Source organism: Chelonus insularis, unplaced genomic scaffold (genome assembly GCF_013357705.1).
Source record: "Chelonus insularis isolate UGA/USDA-ARS -01 unplaced genomic scaffold, ASM1335770v1 contig_23_pilon, whole genome shotgun sequence".
NCBI classification, from domain to species: Eukaryota; Metazoa; Arthropoda; class Insecta; order Hymenoptera; family Braconidae; genus Chelonus; species Chelonus insularis.
Genome location: NW_023276443.1, coordinates 1,241,736 through 1,255,396, shown reverse-complemented (window position 1 = coordinate 1,255,396; position 13,661 = coordinate 1,241,736).

Sequence of the window (13,661 nt, the reverse complement as noted above, 5' to 3'; positions counted from 1 at the left end):
GAACCCGCGACCCATCGTGTGTCAAGCTGACGCTTACCCATGAGTCCACCGCGTCAATCCGTTTAAGCTTATCATAAATTGTTAAGATATAACGTGTTGCCGCCAATATTGAATCGTAACGAAAAATATGAATGTCATCTTTGTTTACAATATGGAAAAAGTAACTATAGCACTGAGGGTGTTCACACAATCAAAAACAAAAGCCGTAAGATGTACGCATGCGTACAAACCAATTTTTAACTTATTATGATGTTAGTATGCACGCGTACGTCTTAAATTGTACGTTTTACGGCTTATGTTTTTGATTGTGTGAACGGTCTTACAATACAAAGAAAGATTGTGTTGGACCGATAATTCGAAGATTCCCGACCCAGCACGGAAACTCTCGAGAATAGAAAAAATTATAGGAGAGCACCCGAATTTTTCCTACCACACGGATCATAATAAATTATATACAGATTCTCATTTTTTTCTAGTCACTTACTAATTTTTGTTTAAAGTTTGAATAAAAATTAATATTTATCGAATATTACCGTGCTGCATAAGAATTTTTACTTTTACTCTTCTTAATAAATATTGAATCTATAATAAAAATTTTAAAAGGATTACTAATTTTTCTTTGAAGGTTGTCTTAATTTTTTAGGGAATTGACATTTGCGCGTGGATTGTTGTGCTGAGCACGGTAATTTTTATTGGAATTTTTTCTCCGTGTATGTATTGCTAATATGTTGTCGTATACCCGAATCTAGTAATGAAATTTTTTATATTAGTTAAACTTTCTCTTTTATAATAAAAACTACACCCTTAAAATGTTCGTTACTGCATTAAGTTTATGATTTCCGAAAATTTTATTTTAAAAACCTTTTACGTAAATTACTTTATTACAGGAAGAGTTTTTCTAAAACGCTTAACAGTCCCAAGATTTTCCCAAAGGTTCATCTTTTTGTGACCTGTCGAGTCTCACCATGGTCCGAACACCAATATAAATAGGCACCTTTTTGCAAAAATAATGGAGATATACTAAGCATTGTGTCAACTCACTGGTGTATTTTATTTACTTTCAAAATTTTATTATTTATTTGTAGTGTTTCAAAGATAGATCATTTGAATGAAATTTGTTATATTCCATGTATATGACCTCATAAGGCACTCTTGTTTTACTGATACGCCGGATAATAATTTAATTCCGAGCGATCAATGAAACTGTCGATATTCTTAATCGTTCATTCACTGGTGCGTTAACCCAAGGACCCGTTTGAATTGGTGGTTTCAATCATTTTATCTTAAGGCATTGAAAGTGTCTGAATATAACCTCATCCATTTGATTAACCTTGTAGTCACTTGTTGTGCACTATAAGATTGTTGATTAATTGACCCTTCACCGGGCACGTGGGGTGATGAAACACCCCACGCGGCATATTTTGGAGATTACATGGACAAAAAAATTGTTTTACGTGCTGCCGTCTTCAGTACCTTCAAGCTAACCGTTTTCAAAGCGATCTAATTTAATTCCACGCGTTTTCAATCATTATTACTCAAGTTATTAATATTTAAAAACTGCCTGGGGTGATGAAATACCCCACGCGCCTATTTATGTGCACATATTCCTCTATTTAAATCTAATATTTAACTAAAAAATAGAAATTTTTAAATGTTAATTGACAATTATCATTTATTGACCTCTTTTCTTCGGTAATATCAATGGTAAATGTAATTTTAATCACAATTACTACTTATGAATCTTCATTATTTATAAACTTAAAAAAGTCTTCAGCCAACTTTTCTTTAAAATATTTATAATTAATTCAATTTTAAAATATTGAGCCACGAAGTGACGATCTCTGGAAAATCCTTCTAACAAATCAAACTCATCATCATCACAATTACTCATTGTTGTTTTATGACAGATTGTAAACATAAATAAATCAAAAAAAAATTGTAAACTATTGTCATTTTTTAAGATTGGAATTGTGAAAGGAATGGTTAAAGAAATTTACTATGAAAAAAAAATTTTTTTTATTCCTTTTTGTTTAAACTATAGCATTAATTAAACTGGAGTGATGAAACACCCCACGCGCCCAGTTAAGAGTTAACTGATATTATTTTTAGATACTTTCAGTGTATTGGAATAAAATAAAAGATTTAAAGCAATATAAAAAATTAATAATCAGACCATTCGTTGTGAGAAATTTGTTCAAGTATCAAACTATATAAAAGAATGAAATTTTCATCACATTTACGATAGAATGTTAAACATTGCATTGTAAGTGTGAAAATATGATAGACAATAAATTGGATATAATCTATAATGTATTTTTCTCACACCCTGATGTCAATGGATTGATTTAGGAATGGCAGCTGCCGACAAAATTAAAGGAAGTAAACCAATAATGTCAATGCATTGAGCTCATCCTGTATCCCCCAGTAATTGGAAATTTCCGTTACAGCATTCGCGATTCAGCTCTACAGTAGCATAGAGTAGTGTCGTGAAGGGTTGGGGAGGTGAGCAAACGGCACGCGGTAGAATCGAATCTCTTGCATTCTCGTCGCATTCAATTGGATGGTTCGCGTTTCACTGCAAATTATTGAGCTGTTCAATGTTGAGGACCTAAACTCTATGATTTTAATATCCTCCAATTAATGGCTACTTTTTTTTTTTTTACTAACTCTTAGGACTAATAGCACCTATTATACTTAAAATTCTTACGTACATTTTTGATTATGAAAATTTTCATACTTTAATCGAATTATTGATTGAATAAATATAAATTAAAACAATTGATTGGAAAAAAATGAAATAAAACAGTTATTACAGAGAATAAATATTGTTTTGTATTAAATAAATGCTGAAAACTAATTTTAATGAATTCATTTAGTCCCACCAAATATATTCTTCTATCAGTGTATTATTAAAAAATAATTCTTTAAAAAAAAAAAAATTACTTTACACCTGCTTTAATATTCTAAACTGACGTCAAAAATCCAGGAACGTTAACTCACCTCATTACAAACAATGTCATAAAATTCAATCTAATTTTTCACATTTTCAACACGAAAAAATGTAAGTTTAACCAATAGAATAAGAAAACATTGAAGAATCTGTTATGATGAGATCGATAATTGCATGTCAGACATTATTATTAACGACTTCAAGTCTCGTGCAGAATTTAACGGTTACTGATGTGAATGACCTGACATTATATAGAACGAGACATGAAAGATAATTCGTTTTTTAAACTCATAAATCTTTAACATATATGTCAGATGCAGTGACAGTAGTGTAGCATTATAATATGGAAATATTCTTCGATATTAGGTGAGAATTAATCGTATTTCTATCATGGATTCCAATATAGAGGTGGTTGAGTAAAGTAGAAAATAAGTAGCAGTAAAGTGTTAGGAAAGTCGAAAAGTTAGACAACTCTTTCGTCTTCAAGTGTCACATACATAGCCACCCCAGTGTGTGATAGGGATTTAGTTTTATGTACAATTTCCTTTCCAGTTATCCGGTTGAAGGTACAACGAATAGATGTAGAAAGGGAAGGAGGTTTTGAAGTTTATAGTAAGAAGAGAATATCGTTAAATTTTCCAATACGTGATACTGCATCCTCTTAGAAAATTCACGCTACAACCAATGATAGAGTCATCATAAATATCTAGATATTTTTTTTTTCAAATTTATTTTTATAAATCAATACAAGTTTGCTACTTTCAATATGGATTAAAAGACTATTTATGTTACAATTTATATCGAGTGAAAATAAAACATTTTATTAATGAAAAAAGTAGAGAAAAAATTTAATATTTTTTCATTTATTATTTAACTAAGTATCTAGGCGAATCAGAAGCATCACTTGCTTGTCAAATACACTTGAAAATCTGCCCATACGACTCGACTTACGTAGATTCAATTTTTTACTGATGATCTATTGTATCACTTCTTTATAGACAGACATTTTTGGCGGTTGAGAAATTTTTCAAATAAAAAATCATGTGAAGGGTCATTGGGAAAATTTTTTCCCCAATAAGAAGAAAAAATAGTTAATCAAATTCTAATCATATACTTTAGTAAATCACTGATCTTTTTTGTGCATTTTAAGGTTCATTGACACCATTTTCTTCATATTCTGAGTGGAATGAGATAACTTTTTTCCTAACTATAAGGACAAAGTAATAAGTAATTATCAACTATTACGATTGTTTTGGTTTTCAATACAATAACCGTTTTTTTAGGTTGATCAATTAATAATTATTGATGTAGTATCGGAAATGCAAACTAATATTAGTGTAGACTCAATTTTTTAGGATAAGCTGGTTTTTCCAAAACGACTGGCTTTTTAAATTCTTACGGATGTAAAAACCTGGAATCCAAAACAGATGTCGAAGGAGAGAGTCAAAAAAAGAAAATTCCAAACCCGTCGGGTAAAGGGAAGATCTTGAAGAGTAGGGAAAAAGAGAGTTTTCCTCCTTCGACATAGACAAGTAGTCCAGTCAAGTAAGACCTGAAATGGTAATTTCCAACCTCGGTCAAACTTGGCTGGAATATTCCTAGGCATGCTAGATTTAAGTAGGGATAGTTTTTAGGGGGTTGCGAATCCAGCCTCAAGGTGGAAAAGGGGTAAAATTGTATTTTAAAGAATTTGCAACTTTGAAGCCAATTTTCGCGACAACTATAATATATGCAAAAAAATGTTTTAGACAAAAGTTGTAGATAATATAAAAATCTACGACTTTTGTCTAAAACATTTTCCAATATCTATTATAGTTTTCGCTAAAAACGTTGAAAAAAGGCTTTTGGAGCAATTTTACTCTTTTTTCACCTTGAAGCTGGGTTCGCAACCCTCTAAAAACTATCCCTACTTAAATCTAGCATGCCTAGAAATATTCTAGTCAAGTTTGACCGAGGTTGAAAAATTGCCATTTCAGGTCTAACTTTACTGGACTTAAGGGAAGAGTCATTCGAAAATGCTACCTTGGCAGCATCAACATTTGTACCAAAACTCTGTATTTCCTTCTTTTTTATAAACTTTTTCCATTTTTCTTTAAAAAAAAACTACATTGGTTGTTCATTGAGCACTGATACCACACACTAATATCATTTTTATTTTCACTCAATTTTATTCACAAATTGTTAATTATTTAACTAGTCATTTTACATTTTATTACCTGATATAAGTATTACGATTTATCAATTTTTGATGTAAATACTCCTTAATATAATCTTGAATAAAAATTACTCTAAGGCCCATATTATACCCTAATCAGGCTGTGAATTTATCATTAGAAATTTACTTGTTTTTAGGCATGCTTTATGGAAACTTTCACTCGAGTTATTATTAGCATTATACTTTATTCAAAGTATTGATCTTCACGTAGTATTTTTGTATAATTATTTCCACCAGTATCTGTAATAATTGAAAAAATTTGTTATAAAAAGTATACATGACAAAACATTTAAGAAGATAATTTGAAACAACAATATATTACATTCATTATTGCATCTTCTGTTAAGCACTGGATTGTCTTAAGCTTATGGTCATCACTTATGTTCATACCCAAGAAATATAAAATCTAGCAATCAAAAAAGTTTTTATTTAGCATGTATGAAAATAGGGATAAAGTAAAAATTATCCTGCAATTACCGAGTAAAATTTTACCCTCTGCGACACTAAAATTTGCTCAACAAAAAAGCCAATTCTTCATTCTACTTTATAAAAATTATTTTCTTATAGGTAGAAATTTACTTTTTCGCAGGGTAAAATTTTACCCAGTACCTGGATTGCGTGGAAATCTTTACTTATTCCTCTTTTGTTTGTGCTCCTCTTTACGAACTAGAAAATCGAGTAAAAAATTACTTCACCATGCAGGATAATTGTGGTATGCTACACAAGAAGAGTAAAATTTATCCTCCTGGATAAAAAAACCTACCCAGCAGGATAGAGATTTTATATTTTACTTCTCCTGTGCAGGACATACTGATTACTCTGCACGACAGCGTGCTTTTTACTTGATTTTGTTCTCGGTGCATAAACAGAAAATAGTAATGAAGGATATAAAAGTTGATTAATTTTATTACGTCATCAGCCAAATGATCAATTTGGCGAACCATTATTTCAACTGTTTCAGGATCATTAGGTATTTTCAATTCTTTGATCTAAATAACAAAAAAACATCAGTATAAATTATCTTACGTAATTTATAAATTTTTATGTATTGCCTTAGTAGAAATTTTGTCGAGGCACTGTCGAGGGGGCTTTCTACATGTAAATTTTACTCCGATGAATAGTAGTCTGTCGTTTAGGATCAAACAATGGTAATAAGCAATTGTTTCATTAGTATCCATTACAATTTTTGCTTGTAAAAATTTTATTACTCACTCCAATTATGGTATTTTATATTTATCCTTGTATAGTTCACAATTTTAATTCATAATAATAATAATAATAATAGTAATAATAATAATAATAATAATAATAATAATAATAATAATAATAATAATAATAATAATAATAATAATGATGTCTGGCCGTACTTCTTACGGCCGAGGGGTGCTCTTCTCGCTACGGTAATGGAATAAGACCGTACAGCCAGGTTTTCCTCCTCATAGGTGTCGGCCTTCTGGGCGTGAGGAACGAAACTATCCATCTCGATTTCGTTGAACATCACCACCTTTGCAGTGGGCTAACCACCTCAGCAAAGGATTTTAACAGGTTACCAGAAATGTACCTGCAACGGCCCCCCACAACCGGCCCTCTTCGGATGAGGGCCATGGAACAGTTAGGAGGGGCCTTATGATACGTTTCAATCCGGATATAGACTACGGACCACCCCTACAGCGTCTCAGGTGGACAGAGGAGCTGAGACGGGATTTGATGCAGTGTTGGGAAAGATGCGAGCCACAGACCTCAGGCTATGCCAGGCGTCTGCATACTCTGTGGTGCGAAATGCACTCAGAGTTATAACATCTAACGCAGGCGGCGCTTGCATCGCAGGTGCGGTATACTCAGTCTCGACAGTGGATAGAAGAAGAGTCAGACTCTGACTCTTCAATATCAGACGCTTCAGAGACTGAGGACGAAGTCTCACTGACACCCGAGACAGCCGCACCGAGGTGGAGCATACTCCCGTTCCGCCCTTCTCTCATTGCAGAACCCTCATCTCCTCCCCCTGAGGGCGTCAATCAACAGGATTTCACTAGCAGAGAGGGTAACTTTCTCCGGATAATTACGCTCTTTGCAGAACATCTAGCTAGCGCTAACCAAAATCTCGACCATCGGGTACCAGACAGTGTAGACCTTTTTGCACTGAACAATGCAGTCTATGATGTGGCTCGAGGGTTTACTCAGGGACAGACGAACACCTGTCAATCCTGAGTTAAGCCTGAAAAGACGCATCGTACAGATTGCAATTAAGATCAAAAAGGCTCGACAGGGGTGCATCTCGTATACAAAGTGTGATGGATCACTTAAATACTCACAGGCCTTATACGTCAAGAATTCGGCGTATCGTGGCGAGTATTAGACGTGAACATCACACTGTGAATACGGCCGTGTTACTGATCCTAAAGGAAAGGTACACAGGCAAAATAAGATCGCTAATGGCCGTTAAAAGTCATTAGCAAAGCGGTACAAGCGACGAAGGGACAACAGATTGTTCCAATCTGACCCTTCGCGCTTTCTTAAGCCGCAAGCCCCTGTCACTTATGAGCCCCCGAGTGCAGAAAGAGTTGAAACCTACTGGACCGAAATATATGGTCGCGCTAGTGCGCTAGATGTGGACACTCCAGCCCTTCAACTTTTCAGAGAATTCTGTGACGAACATCTATCACGAATTCCTGAAGAGTTTCAACGAGTCAGCATGGATGAAATCAGGAATGCTCTAAGGGGCACAAAGAACTGGGCTGCCCCTGGGCCAGATGCAATCCCCACCTTCTGGTGGAAGAAATTGACCTCATCCCACCAGCATCTGGCTCGTATCTTCTCAGAATATCTAGGAGGAGATACACCCATTCCTGGATGGCTCGTTGAAGGGCGTACTGTGCTGATCCCCAAAAGTGGTGATCTGTCCAACCCCAAAAACTACAGGCCTATTGCATGTCTAAATACTCTCTACAAATTGTTTACAAAGATTTTGAACGAGAGGATTTTGACTGCAATAGAACCTGTATGGAGACAGATAAACGAACAACGTGGCAGCAAGCGTGGCTTGACAGGTTGCAAGGAGAACTTGCTAGTAGACCGATGCGTCACAATGGACGCATACTACTACAAGCGCAACTTGTCAATGGCCTGGGTGGATTACAGAAAGGCATTTGATACAACATCACACGAGCTTCTCCTCTACTTGCTCGAATGCCTTTCAGTACCCCCACAAATAGTGAGATGCATCGAACATCTGATGCCGCTCTGGAGGACACGTTTCACCGTAACATCTGGTGAAACAAGAGTGTCTACCAGAGCAGTGCCATTTAGGAGAGGCGTATACCAGGGAGATACCCTGAGTCCTCTTCTATTTTGCATCTCACTGCTGCCATTATCTGTCACTCTACGCCGAACGCCTGGATATAAAGCCGGACGAGTCTCCAACCGTGTACACAAAGTCACACATCTATTCTATATGGATGACTTGAAAGTGTACGCGGCAAGTCCTGAGAGACTCCGAACAGCCCTAGAGGTTGTTTCCGAGTATACCAGTGCAATCGGCATGGAGTTTGAGTTGGACAAGTGCGCAGTTGCCCACTTAGTAAAAGGAAGATCGCCGAACTGGAGTGATAATGTCGAGCTTATAGACATCTGGATGCTGGAGAGTCATACCGATATCTTGGACAGGCACAATCTCCTTTGCAGGACGTGTCTGTCATCAAAGATACTCTCCGCAGTGAGTACAAGTGGCGACTTAAGAGAATATGGGGCTCTGAATTATCGGGCCCTAACAAAATCAAAGTCACGAATATGCTCGCTGTCCCAGTCTTGCTATACTCATTTGGAGTTCTTAAATGGCTCCGAAAAGAGCTTAAAGAGCTGGATATTATCACGAGGAAAGTGATGACATTATTTCGAAGTCATCACCCGCGATCTTCTGTTCAACGCCTATACTTTCCCCGTGATCTGGGAGGGCGTGGACTTCTAAGTTTGGAGTGTCTACATGACAGGTTAGTGATAGGCCTGGCTTATGACGTCTATGAGAGCTCTGATCCTCTTCTCAAGTTCGTGAACAGCTTTGAACTATTGGGAAGGAATGTGTTCCTATATAGAGCAGCATATCAGGCAGCGCGAAACCTCGGCTCAGTTTTCGACCCTAGCAGCCCAGACGGTCTAGGGCTTTTGCAATTGACCAGAGGGCAGCGAAAGGTTGATATAAAAACGACCGAGCAGTTAAAACTGCTTGACGAACATGTGGCAAAGTCCTTATATGGTGTGTTTTACCGTCATCTCGAAACACAGGACTTGTCACACCAGCTGACTTTCCAATACCTTAAGTCAGCTGGCTTGTTTTCTGAGACCGAAGGATTCATTACGGCCTGCCAAGATGGTGTATTTTCCACCCTCGCCTATCGGCATGATGTTATGCACGAGCAACTCGAGGACATAAAATGTCGAGTCTGCCACGGTGATGTAGATGAGACGCTATTTCATGTATTATCGGCTTGTCCGATAGTAGCGCGCTCAGCCTAGATTCACCGGCATAACGCCACCCTAAGAGTGCTGTATTACCACCTTCGGCACTCTTACGGAATAGACGAAACACCAGTGCTGCCCTATGTGCCCGGTGAAATTGAGTCAGTCGTTGAGAACGGGAGGGCAAAAATTCTTTGGAATTACCCGCTCTCTACGCCTCAACGCATTGAACACAATAAGCCGGATATTACTCTTTTCGACCATACCACCAAGCACGTATATTACATTGAGTTCTCAGCCCCGGCCGAGACAAACAAGGAACGCTACAGAGAGCTCATGGAGGTCATGAGAAATGTCTATCACGAATACACAGCGCACGTGATAGTCCTGGTGATTGGCGCCTTCGGAGGGATGAGGGACCGCTTTTTGACAGAGCTTCGAACAATACCAGTCTGCCGTAGTCAGGCTGAGATTCTCGCGGCTCGTATGCAGAAAGCGCTCATCCTTGGTTCTCTCCGAATCCTGAGACGACTGTAAATAATGACTGAACGGCTGCAGCCCCGGCTCACCCTCAAACCTGAGGGAGTCGGGTATCTGCTAGATAATCCCGTCTGGTCAGGCCTCAGGTGGGTCGGAGCCCTGGGATCCCTGGCCAGATACATTTGACGAATCGCAAGATGACAATAATAATAATAAGAAAATTTTTACGAAAAAATATTGTAATATACACCAATTAAACAATTGTTTATTGCCATTTTTGTACTCGAAGCAATAAGCTACTATTTATTGAAGTAAAATTAACAATTCCGTTCTCTCAGTGATTGAAAATCGATCTGAATCAACGTTGTAAGATAGATTCTTGAAAAAAATAAACGGAAAGAAAGAAAATTTTTCAAAAATCGATCTTAATGAAATATAATGAAAAATAAAATTATATAAAAGATGAGCCAAAAAATTTAAATTTATAATTTTAAGACTACTTAGAATATATTTATGTTCAGAAATGTATAACTTTGCTCATAGCAGAAATTTAAAATCATAAGAACACTGCAAATCCAAGTGTTTAGTTTCTAATCACTTAAAGTGATTAAACCAGTGTAGACGAATTTTAACCGGTTGGCGACGTTTAATGAAAGTAAACACTCAAAGTGTTTTATTAGTAGACGTTCTAATTACTCATTTTGTTTGATGATTTTTTTTAGTATCAATCAGATTTAAGTGATACACACTGCAAATCCAAGATGTAGACACTTTTAACACGCTAAGCCTCTTCAATGTAAAATGCCGTAAACAAACTATAGATTTTTCACACACTACGAAACGTGTAAAGAGTTCTACAAATCATGCATAGTTTGTTAACGGGCGTTTTACATTGAACACACGTTACGCGTGTTATTTTAACACATTTGTGAAATCCTGAGATTTGCAGTGCATACTCATTATAAACAAGAAATTTTTGACAGTACTTTTATAGAATCAAGGGGGAATCGAGTGAATTTCTACTAGGATCTTAGTAAGAAGCAAAGTTAATTTAGTATTAAGCCAATTTTAGTTGGTTTAATTCCTAATAGCCAAATCAACGTCCGACTTACGCATGGTGGCCTAAGTTTGACATTTACGTATGTATTTGCCGCTTTTTTAAAGCAGACAGGCATAAGATTTTCGTCAGGAAATTTAACGTCAGACAGTAAACAACAAAGTAATATAGAACGGAAGCAAACATACGTAAGTCTGACGATAATTCTTACATTAGGACTGGCTATTAGGAATGTCAAGTCAAGAATGGGTCAATCTTGGTTCCTACTATGATACATTAGTATTCTTACCTTTCTGATGTATTGTTTGATTTGTAGATCAATCGATGACTTAAAAGTCTCTTCAATATTTTCATGTGAATTTTGCTTAACATTTATCTGTTGGACAACAAATTTCCATTATGTACAACAAGCTAACAATCAAATAAATCTACGTTTCTGAATTCCTTACCGTATGCATGACTTGCCTCATTAGGTCTTGTAAAGATGAAAATATTGGTGGATCTTGTCTTAGTAAATCTGATGTTATAGACTGTAAAAATAGCGTTATTCGTACTCTTCAATAATGAATCAGTGAATGGTCACTGTATAGAGTAATAATAATAACCCTAATGAAAAACATTTCTACATGTCCAGATCTTGAGTTAGCTATTTCTAAGAGCATATTTAAGAAGCTTCGATTTTCACAGCCGAAGCTGTGGCAGTCAACCTCGCATTAGAATTTGCACTAACCACCCAGATAACCACTTTACGATTTTCTCGGAATCTCTTAGCGCAGGGGTGATAGCTCTGAAAATTATACCTGGAGAGCCACGTTTGCCCATCTCTGTCTTAGCATGTTAACCAGCTTAGCAAATAATAAAATAGATATTAAGACAAACCCTGACATCCTTAGCAGCAAAGCAAAATATGCACAATTTAAGAAACAGCACAGTAGTAATAGTATGGGATTCTATTCGATTCCCTCTCTTACAGGTATTGAAGGAAACGAGGTAGCAGATCAAATTGCTAAAGAAGCATCTCTATCAGCACCAAGGGACACTACTAGTACATTGATTCCTTTTACAGATTTTAGTAAAATTTTTAATTAAAACATTGACCGTTTTTATAATTGTATATATTAGTAAATATAAACTGTAATTTTTGGTGATTCATTTTTAAAAAGAATCAACTTAGATAGAGAAAGTCTACTTGGAATTAAATAGCTTTTTAGTTAATGTTTGCTATGATGAACTAAATCTTAGATCAGTCTAGATTTGGTCTATTATTTAACATTAATTGGTATACCCCAGAATGAAGTAAAAAATGTTACACTGTGGTTGTAATGTTTTACTTTACTCCCGAGAATTTTCTCGATTCATTTTGAACGATAAAAATGAAAATATTGTGAGTAAGTCAAAAATATGTCAATAACGATAACCCCATCATTTTTAAATCTCTAATAAAAAGAATGTGCTGAAATGTGTCCAGTATGTGCAAAATTTACTCAAAAATTATAGGATGCCCTTTTTTTCAAGTCCGGTTAGCTTCGCTACTTTACTTTATCGAATTGATCGAAATTGTGCCGTAATGTGCAAGTGCAAGAAGAGAAAAAAAAATTTTCACAATTTTACGAGCATAAATAAATAGTACATTTCACATCTCGGGAGGAAAAGTGAACTAGTTTACACCACGTGTGAAATTACAAGAGCCGAAGGCGAGGGTGGTAAACGCGTGGTTTAGGATAGTTTCATTGTCCTTCCTAGGGCTGAATATGATTTTCCGTCATACTTGTGTGGAAAGTTCAACTTCTCTCTAATGGAAAAGTAAACTTTCCGCGCGGGTATGATGAAAAAATAGACTTGCCGCACTAGTATGGTCAAAAAATTTTTCTGGCTTCTCCAAGTTATCATAAAAATCTATACTACACGAAATAAAATCACACCGTAATATTATGTATTGATATGATAGTACGTACACCATTTAATCACAAATGGAAGTAATTAAGATAATATATTATTATGAAGTAACATAACCTTCAGTGTACTACAACTATGATTGTGACAGTGAATTTGTGTGTGTCAGAATTGACTGAAATCCTAAATTTTCTCCACGGCATAACAAAAAATTGATACATATCATTTTTTAAACTTTCTTTGGTAATAAGTTTAAATATCACTTATTCACTAATTATATCCTTAACGATTCATTTACCTCGTTGTTTATCGATTGCTTTCGTAGATATGTCCGTATTATTTTACTCTTTAGAAGTAAGAAAGTCAAAACTTGATGTATAGATGGTAAATCAGACTGTATTTGTTTCGGGTAATATTCACTGTTTAATATGTAGTCAATCTGAAAAAAACATTTTTAAGTTGGTTTATAAATGTTTCAAGTAAATTGTAGTTTGCGTTTTATATAATTACGTTTTCCAATGTAGTTTCTATACTTTGGACAGTTTCATTCAATATTTTCATATTGTTGTCATACGAATTGGTACCGTTTAAGCATTTTTGTACATACATCGACT